Raw genomic sequence first — 10,083 nt, 5'->3', positions numbered from 1 at the left:
TACTATTTGATACGACACTAGGAACCCTCTCTTTTTCTTTTTCTCCTGTGGTTGATGGAAGTAGTCAGGTGGCAAGCAGGAGACGTGGGTACCCTCTTGCAAAGCCACCTCTGAGCCGAGGGCTCCAAGGCAACATCGCTTCTAACTACTGAGTCCCATGTTCCTCAGCACTGTGACTGTACTAAGTGGTCTCAGAGGTTCCCTCCGCCTCTGAAGTATTGTAACAGCAAGGCTAAATATTTAGTGCTTAATTATATTTGTTAGGATATGTGTCCTGTATGACTAGGCTTAGTCTACATTTTTTTATGAGACAGATGAATGAGGTTAATAAGAATAGATAATTAAAAAAAATACTGGATTCCCAGAAGGCATTTCACTGTGAATTTAATTATGGAAAGTGATAATTGTATCACTCGAAGACTTGAAAGTTGTCCAATTGCTTCATGCACGAGTAAGGGACAGCTTTTCCTAAGTTAGCCTCAGTTCTAAACTAGTTCCAGAGATGCAGAATTGTCACTTGTAGCCACGGAAAGAAAGAGAATGCCAGTCCGTTGGCATGCTTGATCTCTTTCTTGGTCTTTGGCAAATTAATGTCTCTACGGCAGAAAGGAAATATACATTTTTAAATGTAGCTCCACAATTATCTACCTACTGTATGCTCTCACTATAGGGTTGTCACTAGCCCTTATGGCCTCTTCGTTACAGATTAGCCAAAAGCACCCTCTTTAGGTGAGCAGGTGGTTCTGCATCTGCATGGGTATGATTTGGCAACTGGAGCTTGGAATGAATTGTAGTTTCTATTCATGGCCATGGCTCTTTGTGCAGTGCACAAACTGCCCCACTGAACAAAGGCAGCCTGTCCTAGCTCAATCGCTTAAACTCTTTCTACTCCCCCCAGGAAGTGGCCTATCTTTATTTTTGAAAAGCACATGATCACTGCTTTGAAGATAGTTTCATCTGAGACTGCAGGCAGAGGGCCTAGAATATCTGAGGGCCTTGGATTAGGAGAGAGAAGGACACTTTGGAGAAACAGAGAGAAGAACCATGCGGCTAAGATTAGGCAACAAGGGAGATGAAGTTAGGAGACAAGATATAGAGATAGAGGTCATTCTTTAATCTCTAAAGGTCATTGGTGAGGGGCTTCTTCCTGAAAACAACAGGGCTCTATGACTGTTGTCAGCACTGAAGGGTTTAAACAGATCCAACTCCTTGCTCTGTAGAGAATAAATTGTAGGAAGCCTAGGGTGGCTTGGGCAAGAGTGATGTTGGAGAAGGAGGAGTGGATTTTAGAGATCTTTATAAAGTAGAATTACCCAGGAATGGGGATCAGTTGGGCTGGGGGCTGGGGGGTGAGTTCAAAGGTAGTAATAATTGCTTCCATGACACTTGGAGGTGCCAGGCACCATTCTAAGTGCTCTACACATATTAGTTGATTTAATCTGTGAATGAGGGACTATTCTTTTCCTCCCTTTATACACAAGAGGAACTTGAAGTGCAGAAAGATTAAGTATAACGTGCCCCACGTCCCACAGCAGAGTTGGGAAGTCAGGCCTGAGGGTCTGAGCTTTAAGTCCTTGCTGTAAACCAGTGGTCCTTACCTGGGGATGATTTTGCTGCTGAGGACATTTGGTCATATCTGCTGGCATTTGTGGCTGCCACAACTCCGGGATGGGTGTGGGGGGGTGTGGTCCACCTGTCCTCTAGAGGATGGGACGCCATGGCTACTGCCAAATTTCTTATATCACAGAACAGCCCCCACAAGAGAGGATGGTCCAGCCCCATCTGTCCAGTATCACCGAGGTGGGGAGCTCGAGCTCTGACCGCTGCGTTAACCTCTTGAGGATAGTGCCTGGGTTACATCTTAGACAGCTCATTTACCAAGACTAGGGGAAGACCAGTTCCAGGGGGACTATGGGTTGCTGTCTGGGTACACGCGGCTGAAGTCCTCAAAGACACCCAAGAAGAGGCCAGCTGAGGACACAGCAGGACAATGACCATCTATGAACCAGGAAGAGGGCTTTCAGCAGACACTAAATCACTAAATCTGCTGGCCTCTTGAACTTGGGGTTTCTCAGCCTCCAGAACTCTGAGAAAGAAGTATGCCTTGTTTAAAAGACAAAAACAACAACAAAAAAGGCCATCAAGAGAACGTGACAAAGAGATGGCTGGATGCCTGCTGAGATCTGACATTGGTGGAAATAAGTTTCTATTCCTGGCACCTGGACACACCCAGACTTTCTACATTTTATCTTGCAGTTGTTTGTTTAAACCCCGCCCTCTTCCAGAAAGGATGTAAAGCTGCTTACAAGGATAAGGAATAAACAATAGGCCATACAAGTTAAAAGCTGGACCAGAAGGCCAGGACACCAGGGCGAAGACGTGGGATGGAGCCAGCGGCAAGGCCTGAAAGGGCCCTGACCGGCTTTCTGGCGGTTGCAGGGTCATTAGTAGGATTTTACTGGCCTCGTGCCTCCCTGTCTCTGCTGGCCTCCCTGGCCAAGCATCGCCCCTCTCTGGCAGGTGGACCCTTAGTTGCAACTCTTGGCCTGTCTGTGGATGAGAAGAAAACTGGATATTCTTACTGTCTTTTAAATTCTTGCTACATAGTGGGAAAGCAATAAATAGTTGTTCAGAGAAACTCTGGAGATCCAGCTGTGAACAGGGCACAAATCTTCCCCTCCCGGGGCTGCCTTTCTAAGGGGGAGATCAACCCGAATGCAGGTGTTTGCTGCAGGCACTCATGGTTTGGTTTCTTTATCAATGCAATTCATACAATAGTGTCAAGGCATCATTTATGTTCTCACAAAAGGAGGAGTCAGGAAAGAAGCATGGGGACTGTGTCAGCATGGTGTGGTCGGCGGGGGAGGGGGGGACAGTTCTGAAGAGATGATGGAGTGTCGTGCCCTGAAGGAGCCCCATGCACAAAGTGGGTGTGGGGCGTTCCAGACCCAGGGAACAGCATGGGTGGATAGCCCTGCATGGAAAGAGCCTTGGCCTTGGAGAGACCCAAAGGGAGGCCCGAAGTGGGACAAGGGAGGTGAGGCTGGGAGGCAGAAAGGCAGCAAAATGTGTCAGGCTTTGGGAGACAGAGGAAAGGGTACAGGTTTTATTCCAAGTGTAGGAGGGAGCTATATGCAAGGACTATGGAGTAAAGACCCAACTTTCCCAGCCTCCTCCATAGATGCAGTCGTGTGACTGAAGCTGGCCACTAGAATGCAAGCTGAAGTGTATACCTTTGAAAGGAGGGAGTGGTCCCATCCTTGCTGCTCTATGGGATCCAGACTCAATGGCTGGAGCCCCAGCAGCATCTTGGACTTGGAGGCAACCTTGAAAATGGAGGCTAGGGATGGAGATGCCATGAGGTAGACAGTGCCTGGATTCTGACACCGTTGAGCTACCACACCAGTCTTGGGTAGCCTCGCGGTAGATCTTCTATGGGAAAGAGAGGTCTGTCTTATTGAAGACACGGTTCGGTTACTGTGTGAAGTGTCCATCACGGCTGAACCTAATCCTAACTGATGGAGGGTTGCAGTGGGGAAGGACACGGTTCTCTTTATCATGTAAGAAGTTCCTTTGGACTATTGGGTGGGGAGTAGACTACAAGGGAATAGCATGGAAGCAGGGAGATGGGACAGAGTCTGCTGCTCCTCTCCAGGCAAATGCGTGAATGAATGTATAGATGAATGAATGAACGGCCCAGTGCTGCCTGCTTTCTCATCTTCTCTGACGATCTGCTCTCCTTTGCCTTTCTGTTCCATTAGCTGGTGAGCCTTCCTTAAAAGTTACTTGGGCTGCTATAAGCAAATATCGTAGGCTCGATGATTTAAACAACGGACATTTATGTCTCCTAGTTCTGGAAACTGACAAGTCCAAGATCAAGGTAGATGCAGTTCTTGGTGAAGGCCCTGTTCCTCCATGGCCAAGAGAGTGAGCTCTCGTGTCACTTCCTCTTCTTAAAGGGGCACTCATCCCGTCATGGGGGCCCCACCTCTGAACCTCATCTAAACCTACCTACCTCTCATGGCCCCACCTCCAGATACGCTCACGCTGGGGATTAGGGCATTCCCCACAACAAGCCATTCTATAGCATCAGCTGAAAATCCTAAAATTTACCTCTATTCTGGCACTATCTACCCACAGATGGCGTCAGATCCCACAGAGTGAGGCTCCAGTCCACAAGGCTGCTCCCACCTCACTTCGGATGCCCCTGGTGAGGAGTAGGTCCCCAGGCTACTCACGACTTCTGTCCAGTGTGGCTACACATCAGAGATTTTCACCACCTCCTCCTCGGGCTGGATCCATTTGCCACAGCAGCTCACAGAACTCAGAAAAACGCTTGCTTAATTAAAGGGTGTGATAAAGGACATGGATGAACTGTAGGGGGTTACATGGGACAAGGTCTGGGAGGGTCCCAGGCACAAGAGCCTCTGTCCTCATGGAGCTGGGGCGCGTCGCCTCTCTGGTACATGGATGTGCTCACCAGCCAGAAAGTCCTCTGAACCTTGTACACTGGAGATTTTTACTTAGGCTTCCTCATGGAGGCAGATAGATCCGTCACTGCATTTTCAGCCCTTCTTCCTTCTCAGAAAAATGGGGGGGATGGGGCTGAAAATTCCCAGCTTCTGACCGTGGCTCGGTCTTTCTGGTGGCCAGCCCCCTTCCAGGAGCCCCACCCAGAGTCACCTCATTGGAACTAAAAGATGCTCCTTCCAGCAAGTTACAAGGGTTTCAAGAGCTCTGTGTCTGGAACAGGGTAAAAAGACCTGTATATATTTTCTGTTACCTCACAGGGTGCGCAAACATTAATTTCATAATGTAAGATGATTGTACTTCCCTCCTTTTCCCCTTCCTGATCCCCAAGTTCACCAGAAGGAAGAGACTGGGAATGTCCCAGCCAACCCCATCCCCCAACTCGTGCTTGAAGATTTTACCTTCCCTTCCCCAAAAGGAAAAAGTCCCCTCCAACAAGAGAAAGGAGGGGAAGGGGCCCTTCTTTGAGTATTAACCTTGAGAGGGTCCTTCAGGGCCACTGAATCCCCACTTTACAGATGGGCAAAATGATGCCCAGAAAGGGAAGGGACTTGCCCATGGCCACACAGTGTGTCAGTAGGATGGAAGTCATACAAGGTAGAAGCTGGAAGAGGGTGTAAAAACCATATACCTCCCCTCCCCCACATTTAGAGAAGGGGAAACCAAGGCTCAGAGCTGGGAGGTAGTGACAGCTAGGACAAGAGGACTAGAACTCGGGAGAGGATTACCATCATAGTGTGCAACCACGGCAGCCCCACAGAACCTGCACTTGGGTCTTCATGCTCTGTGCTCATGTCTGGAAATTCTCAGCTGATGTATCTTTAAATCTGTGTTTCATAAGTGAAATCTGTTGGGACAGCAGAGCCTGCACGGAGGGTTGGGAGACTCAGTGTGGCGCGTGTGAAATCCTGCCTCCCGCTGCCTGTCTGGGTAGGTTCTCAGTGCCCCCCTCCCCCGACATCGCACGCCTGGCCAGTCAGCTGCTCCCCACTCCCCTAGCCCCACTCCCCTAGCCCCATCCCCTCTACAACCAGCAGCAGGGGCCTGTGAATGAGGAGGGTTGGCGGGCATAGCTGCCAGCATCTTGGGGTAGGGCACCCTACAATCCCGGCCTGAGGTCGGCAGCCCCATCCATGGTGCATTCCTTGTGCAGCCCAGCGGGGCTGAGCCTCTTCCCCTGTCTGATTTGGGAACCCAGGGCATCCCATTAGGGAAGTTGCAATATTTGAGGTTGCCTGTCCATTGTGGGTTGGGGTAAAGGGCCTCTAGGGAAGTGGGGTGCCTCCCTCTACTTCCCTATATCCCCCAAGTACTTGGCAGTCATCAAGAGAGAGCCAGCAAAAAAAAAAAAAAATAAAAGCCTTATATTTTGGTACTTTTCATAGCAGCTCTTTGCTACTGTGTGAACAAGGGGCCCTGCATTTCTCTTTGCAATGGGACCACAGAGCACTGGGACCTCTAGTCAGGTGGCAGGTCCTGACTCGGGACTTTGATCGCTCCTTCCATCAGCTTTCAGCTCTGACTGGGCAGCGCTAGCTTTTTTTATGGTCAGCCTACTGTGCTCCAGGCCCCGTGCTCAGCACTTTTCCTCTATCATCTGTTTGGAGGCTTCCAAGAACGCAGTGGGGTGTGGACTCTTGTACCCATCAGATCTAACAGTACACAGCAGACTCATGTTAAAGGGGAAGAAGGGGAGGCACGGATAGGCTAAACATGCCTCAGTCCCACAGCTGATGAGCAGGTGAGGCAGACTTCCTATCCAGGCAGCTTGTCCCCTTGTCCCCTGCTCCGATCCGTGGGCAGTGGGGGTGGGAGAGGGAAGGCCCAGTGTCTAGGAACTAGCTCTGGCTGCCTCTCTTCCTGCCTGTGCAGGGCCCTGTGTTCCTTCCCCTCCCTCAGCAGGCTCACCCCGGGCCCTCCGAGGGGAGGAGACCACGTGGTCCAGATCAGTGTGTAACTAGGCAACCGTTCCAAGATGCTACTTTTCCTTCATGCTCCTTCTGCCTTATTCAGTATCTGCCAGGCAGGCAGGGCTCCCGGGAGCATCCAGAAAGACATCGTTAAGAAATAAGGCCGACTGGGGAGGTCTGCAGGGACATCTAATATTCATCTCTCTGAATCCTAAACCCCAAAGTCTTGAACGTGCCTGTTGAGGATTCTGAGAGAACGGTGGGAATCCAGATTGCCTGGGACCGGATCTTGATGGATAGGGTATGGGGAAGACGGGGGCAGGGGGCACCTGGTGTCATGGTACATTTGACCCTCAGCTGCTCTCCCCAATCCCCTTGTTTCCCCTGGACGGAGGTTCAGATACCTTGCTCTCAGAAATAGCTCAAAGCTTAGAAATCTGTCTTCTGCTCACGCAGCTCTTGCCACCTGCAGTCAGGTGCGAGGTGAAGGGCACAGCCAGGATATGTTGGGCTCCTGTTATATTCCCAGTGCCAGACACTAGGGAAAGAAAAATGAGCAAGTCACACCTCATTCCAATTTCACAGATGGGAACACAAAGGCTCAGACAGGTAGAAAGAAGCTGAATCTAGCTGATGACAACTTTTGTTCCTGCCTCTAGCAATGCTGCTTTTATGGGAACAAAGGGATGGAGGAGTCCTCTAGGTCAGGGTAAACCGATGAACTTGGAGGCAAAGGTTCTCTTCCCGGGCCACACAGCTTGCTTGGCCCCAAGGTCATCAGGAGTTACTTGAGCTGCTGGTGGATTTGGTAACTGCTGGGAGCTCCAAACCTTCCATTCTCGGAAGCCGGCTGCATTATGCGGGTGCTGACGTCAGCGTGCTGACGTCACTGTATCCAGTGCGGTCATTCACTGGTAGCGGCAGCATAATGGAGTAGAGACTGTTCCTGCCTCTTAAGAGTGAAGGATTGGGGACAATTATTTCATCTCTTTGGGTCTCAGTTTCCTTCTCTGTAAAATGGGGATGATAATGATACCTCATAGGATTCTTGTGAGGATTAAATCAGATCATTTGTGTCATGTGTTGAATGCAATGTTGAATATTATTTATGTCAAGCTTTTTAAAAAATATTTATTCGAGAGAGAAAGAGAGAGAACATGAGTGGAGGGAGAGGGGCAGAGGGAGAGAGAGAAACAGACTCCCTACTGAGCAGAGAGCCTAACATGGGGCTCGATCCGGGGACCCCGGGATCATGACCTGAGCCGAAGGCAGAAGCTTTAACCCACTGAGGAGGTGGACCAGGGTGGTCAGCTCTTCACGGAGCTCAGGGGATGAGGCTGAGACTCGCTGGCTATTCCCTGACCTTGACATCTAGGCTCTATTTTCCAGCTTCCCTTAGAGCCAAGAATGACCATGTGACTGAGTTCTGGCCCATGAATTGGGTACAAATGATGTGCACCTCTTGCAACTGTGACCCATCAAACTTGCCATGCATTGTCCCCTTGCCCAGCCATGATGAGGGGGAGGGGAAGTCTCTCTCCCCTCCCCCCACGTCGGAAGCACTGATTTAGGGCTTTCCCAGAGAGATGAACTTCTAGCATGGTAAGTCATTGAGTTTGAAGAGCGAGGTGGTTACCTGTTACAGCATCTAGTGTTACCTTAACTGATTTCCACCTGACGGCAGGTAGCCACAAGGGGAAGCTGAGTCCGCTGCCCCCTGGTGTTGCCTATGTAGGCCAAGGCAAGCTGTGCAGGAAGCAGGACCCGCCCCAGGTTCTGCCTTCCTCATTTCCTACCTGTGCTTTTCTTCCAAGGTCTCTGAGCAGCTACTTAAAAAAAAAAAAAAAAAAAAAAAAAAATCTTTAAAGTTGAGACACCCATCATTGCTTGATCATTCTCTTCTAAAGAGATTCTGGGAGAATCAGAGAGCTGGAAAGTAGGACAAGGGTTCTTTGATTTCAGCTCAGTTTTTTATTTTTGCCTTGGCTAAGAGTTTAGAGTTAAAAATTCCCTGAGGGAAGAGTTCTTCAATCTCTCCCTTTGCTGCCTGCCTCTCCTTCCTTCCCTCCCTCCTCTTAGGGAGAACTCGGAAGCAGGCAGTCTAGAATCCCAGCTGGTTCCACCACTTTTAGCATCTGACCTCAGCCCAGGGTCTCTTCCTCCCCGGGGTCTTCATCCCCACATCTGTAGACTGAAGATGATGCCATGTGCCTCGCCAGGTCCTTGTGGCTTAGAGATACAAGGTTAAAAGACCAACCTCAGGGGGAAAATGGCTTCTGCTTAAATTACTGTTACTTTTAAACCTTGAGCTCTCTGAATCTGTGTTTCTATTCAATTCCTCCCTCCCTGACCATATATGTAACAGGTGGTGAACCTGGACCGAGTCCTCACCTGCCAGCATACAACGTGCATCCTGGCAGAAAGCTGGATCTGATAGATGTGAGCAGACACATAATATAAATGCAAGTTATAACAAGTGCTATAAAGGAAATGAACAGGTTGCTGAGAAAGACAGTAAGAGGTGAGAAGGTGAAACCCATGATGAATGGGGCAGTCAGGAAAGTCTTCTCTGAGAAGGTGGCATTTCTAGGAACCTCAAAGACTAAGAGGCAGCCAGACAAGACAAGAGATGAGGTCAAGGAGGAGCCCTCTGGGCAGGAAGAATAGTTGGTACAAAAGTCTTTACATGCTCAGGGCACCTGGGTGGCTCAGTGGGTTAAAGCCTCTGCTTTTGGCTCAGGTCATGGTCCCAGGGTCCTGGGATGGAGCCCCGAATGGGGCTCTCTGCTCAGCAGGGAGCCTGCTTCCCCCCCCCCGCCCCCCGCTGCCTACCTCTCTGCTTACTTGTGATCTCTGTCTGTCAAATAAATAAAATCTTAAAAAAAAAAAAAGTCTTTACATGCTCAAGAGGCAGACAGGGGCCAGTGTGACTGGAGCAGAGGGAGGGAGGGGTCCCAAGCTAGGAGGGGCCACATCCTGCCTGGCAGGCCAACAGGATAGAAGGTGAATTTTTTAAACATATATCCAAGTGTAATGAGAAGTCATTTGAATAGGGAGCTTTTGTTCCAAGTTATATTTTTACAGTTCTGGTTCTCTAAGTGTGGTCCCCAGACCAGCAGCATCCGTATCACCTTGGAACCTGTGAGAATGGGAACTCCTCAGGGCCACCCCCAGACCTACTGAACAGAAACTCGAGGGTGGGGCTTAGCAGTCTGGGTTTGAACAAGCCTTCCAGGTGATGCTGATACTTGCGGTTGGGACAGGAAACTCAGTGGTTCTCCATCTTGGCTGCACAACAGAATCATCCAGGGGCTTTAATGAGCTATAAATGTATGAACTATATATGAACCAAGACTCCAAGACTCTGACGTTCTTAGTCTGGGGCTGGCACCCAGGCATTGGTAGTTCATTAAAGACCCCGCCCCCAGGGCATTCCAGTAGCTCTGTGGCTAGGAGCATGGGCTGGGCATGGAGAATGGGGACCTAACGAGGTACACCATCTCTATCTGCTTGGCAGTTAAGGCAGCAAAGATCACAGCCAAGTTAGCAAGTACTGAGTTTCTCCTGAGTGAAAGAACCTTTTTCTTTTTTTCCCTAATGCTCTGTTTTATAGCCAAGCTGCTCTTGGAGCACTGGGGATAGG

The 10,083-nt window shown here is 49.7% G+C and overlaps 1 long non-coding RNA gene across 2 annotated transcripts; it reads right to left on the bottom strand.

Moving 5' to 3' along the window:
- Positions 1–5,323: 5,323 nt before the first annotated feature.
- Positions 5,324–6,974, bottom strand: LOC116873599. Of its 2 annotated transcripts, none has more exons than XR_004383854.1 (3): positions 6,845–6,974; positions 6,439–6,728; positions 5,324–5,395 (listed from the first exon to the last, which is right to left on the bottom strand). It is a non-coding gene; the product is annotated as an uncharacterized LOC116873599 (long non-coding RNA). The 2 variants fall into 2 exon arrangements; XR_004383855.1 differs by having other exon boundaries at positions 6,439–6,617.
- Between the last annotated feature and the right edge of the window lie 3,109 nt (positions 6,975–10,083).

The sequence above is a fragment of the Lontra canadensis genome, unplaced genomic scaffold (assembly GCF_010015895.1).
Source record: "Lontra canadensis isolate GAN:19392208 unplaced genomic scaffold, GSC_riverotter_1.0 scaffold34, whole genome shotgun sequence".
NCBI lineage: Eukaryota > Metazoa > Chordata > Mammalia > Carnivora > Mustelidae > Lontra > Lontra canadensis.
Note: the sequence above shows the minus strand (reverse complement) of the source record. Positions and strands in the feature narration are given on the sequence as shown.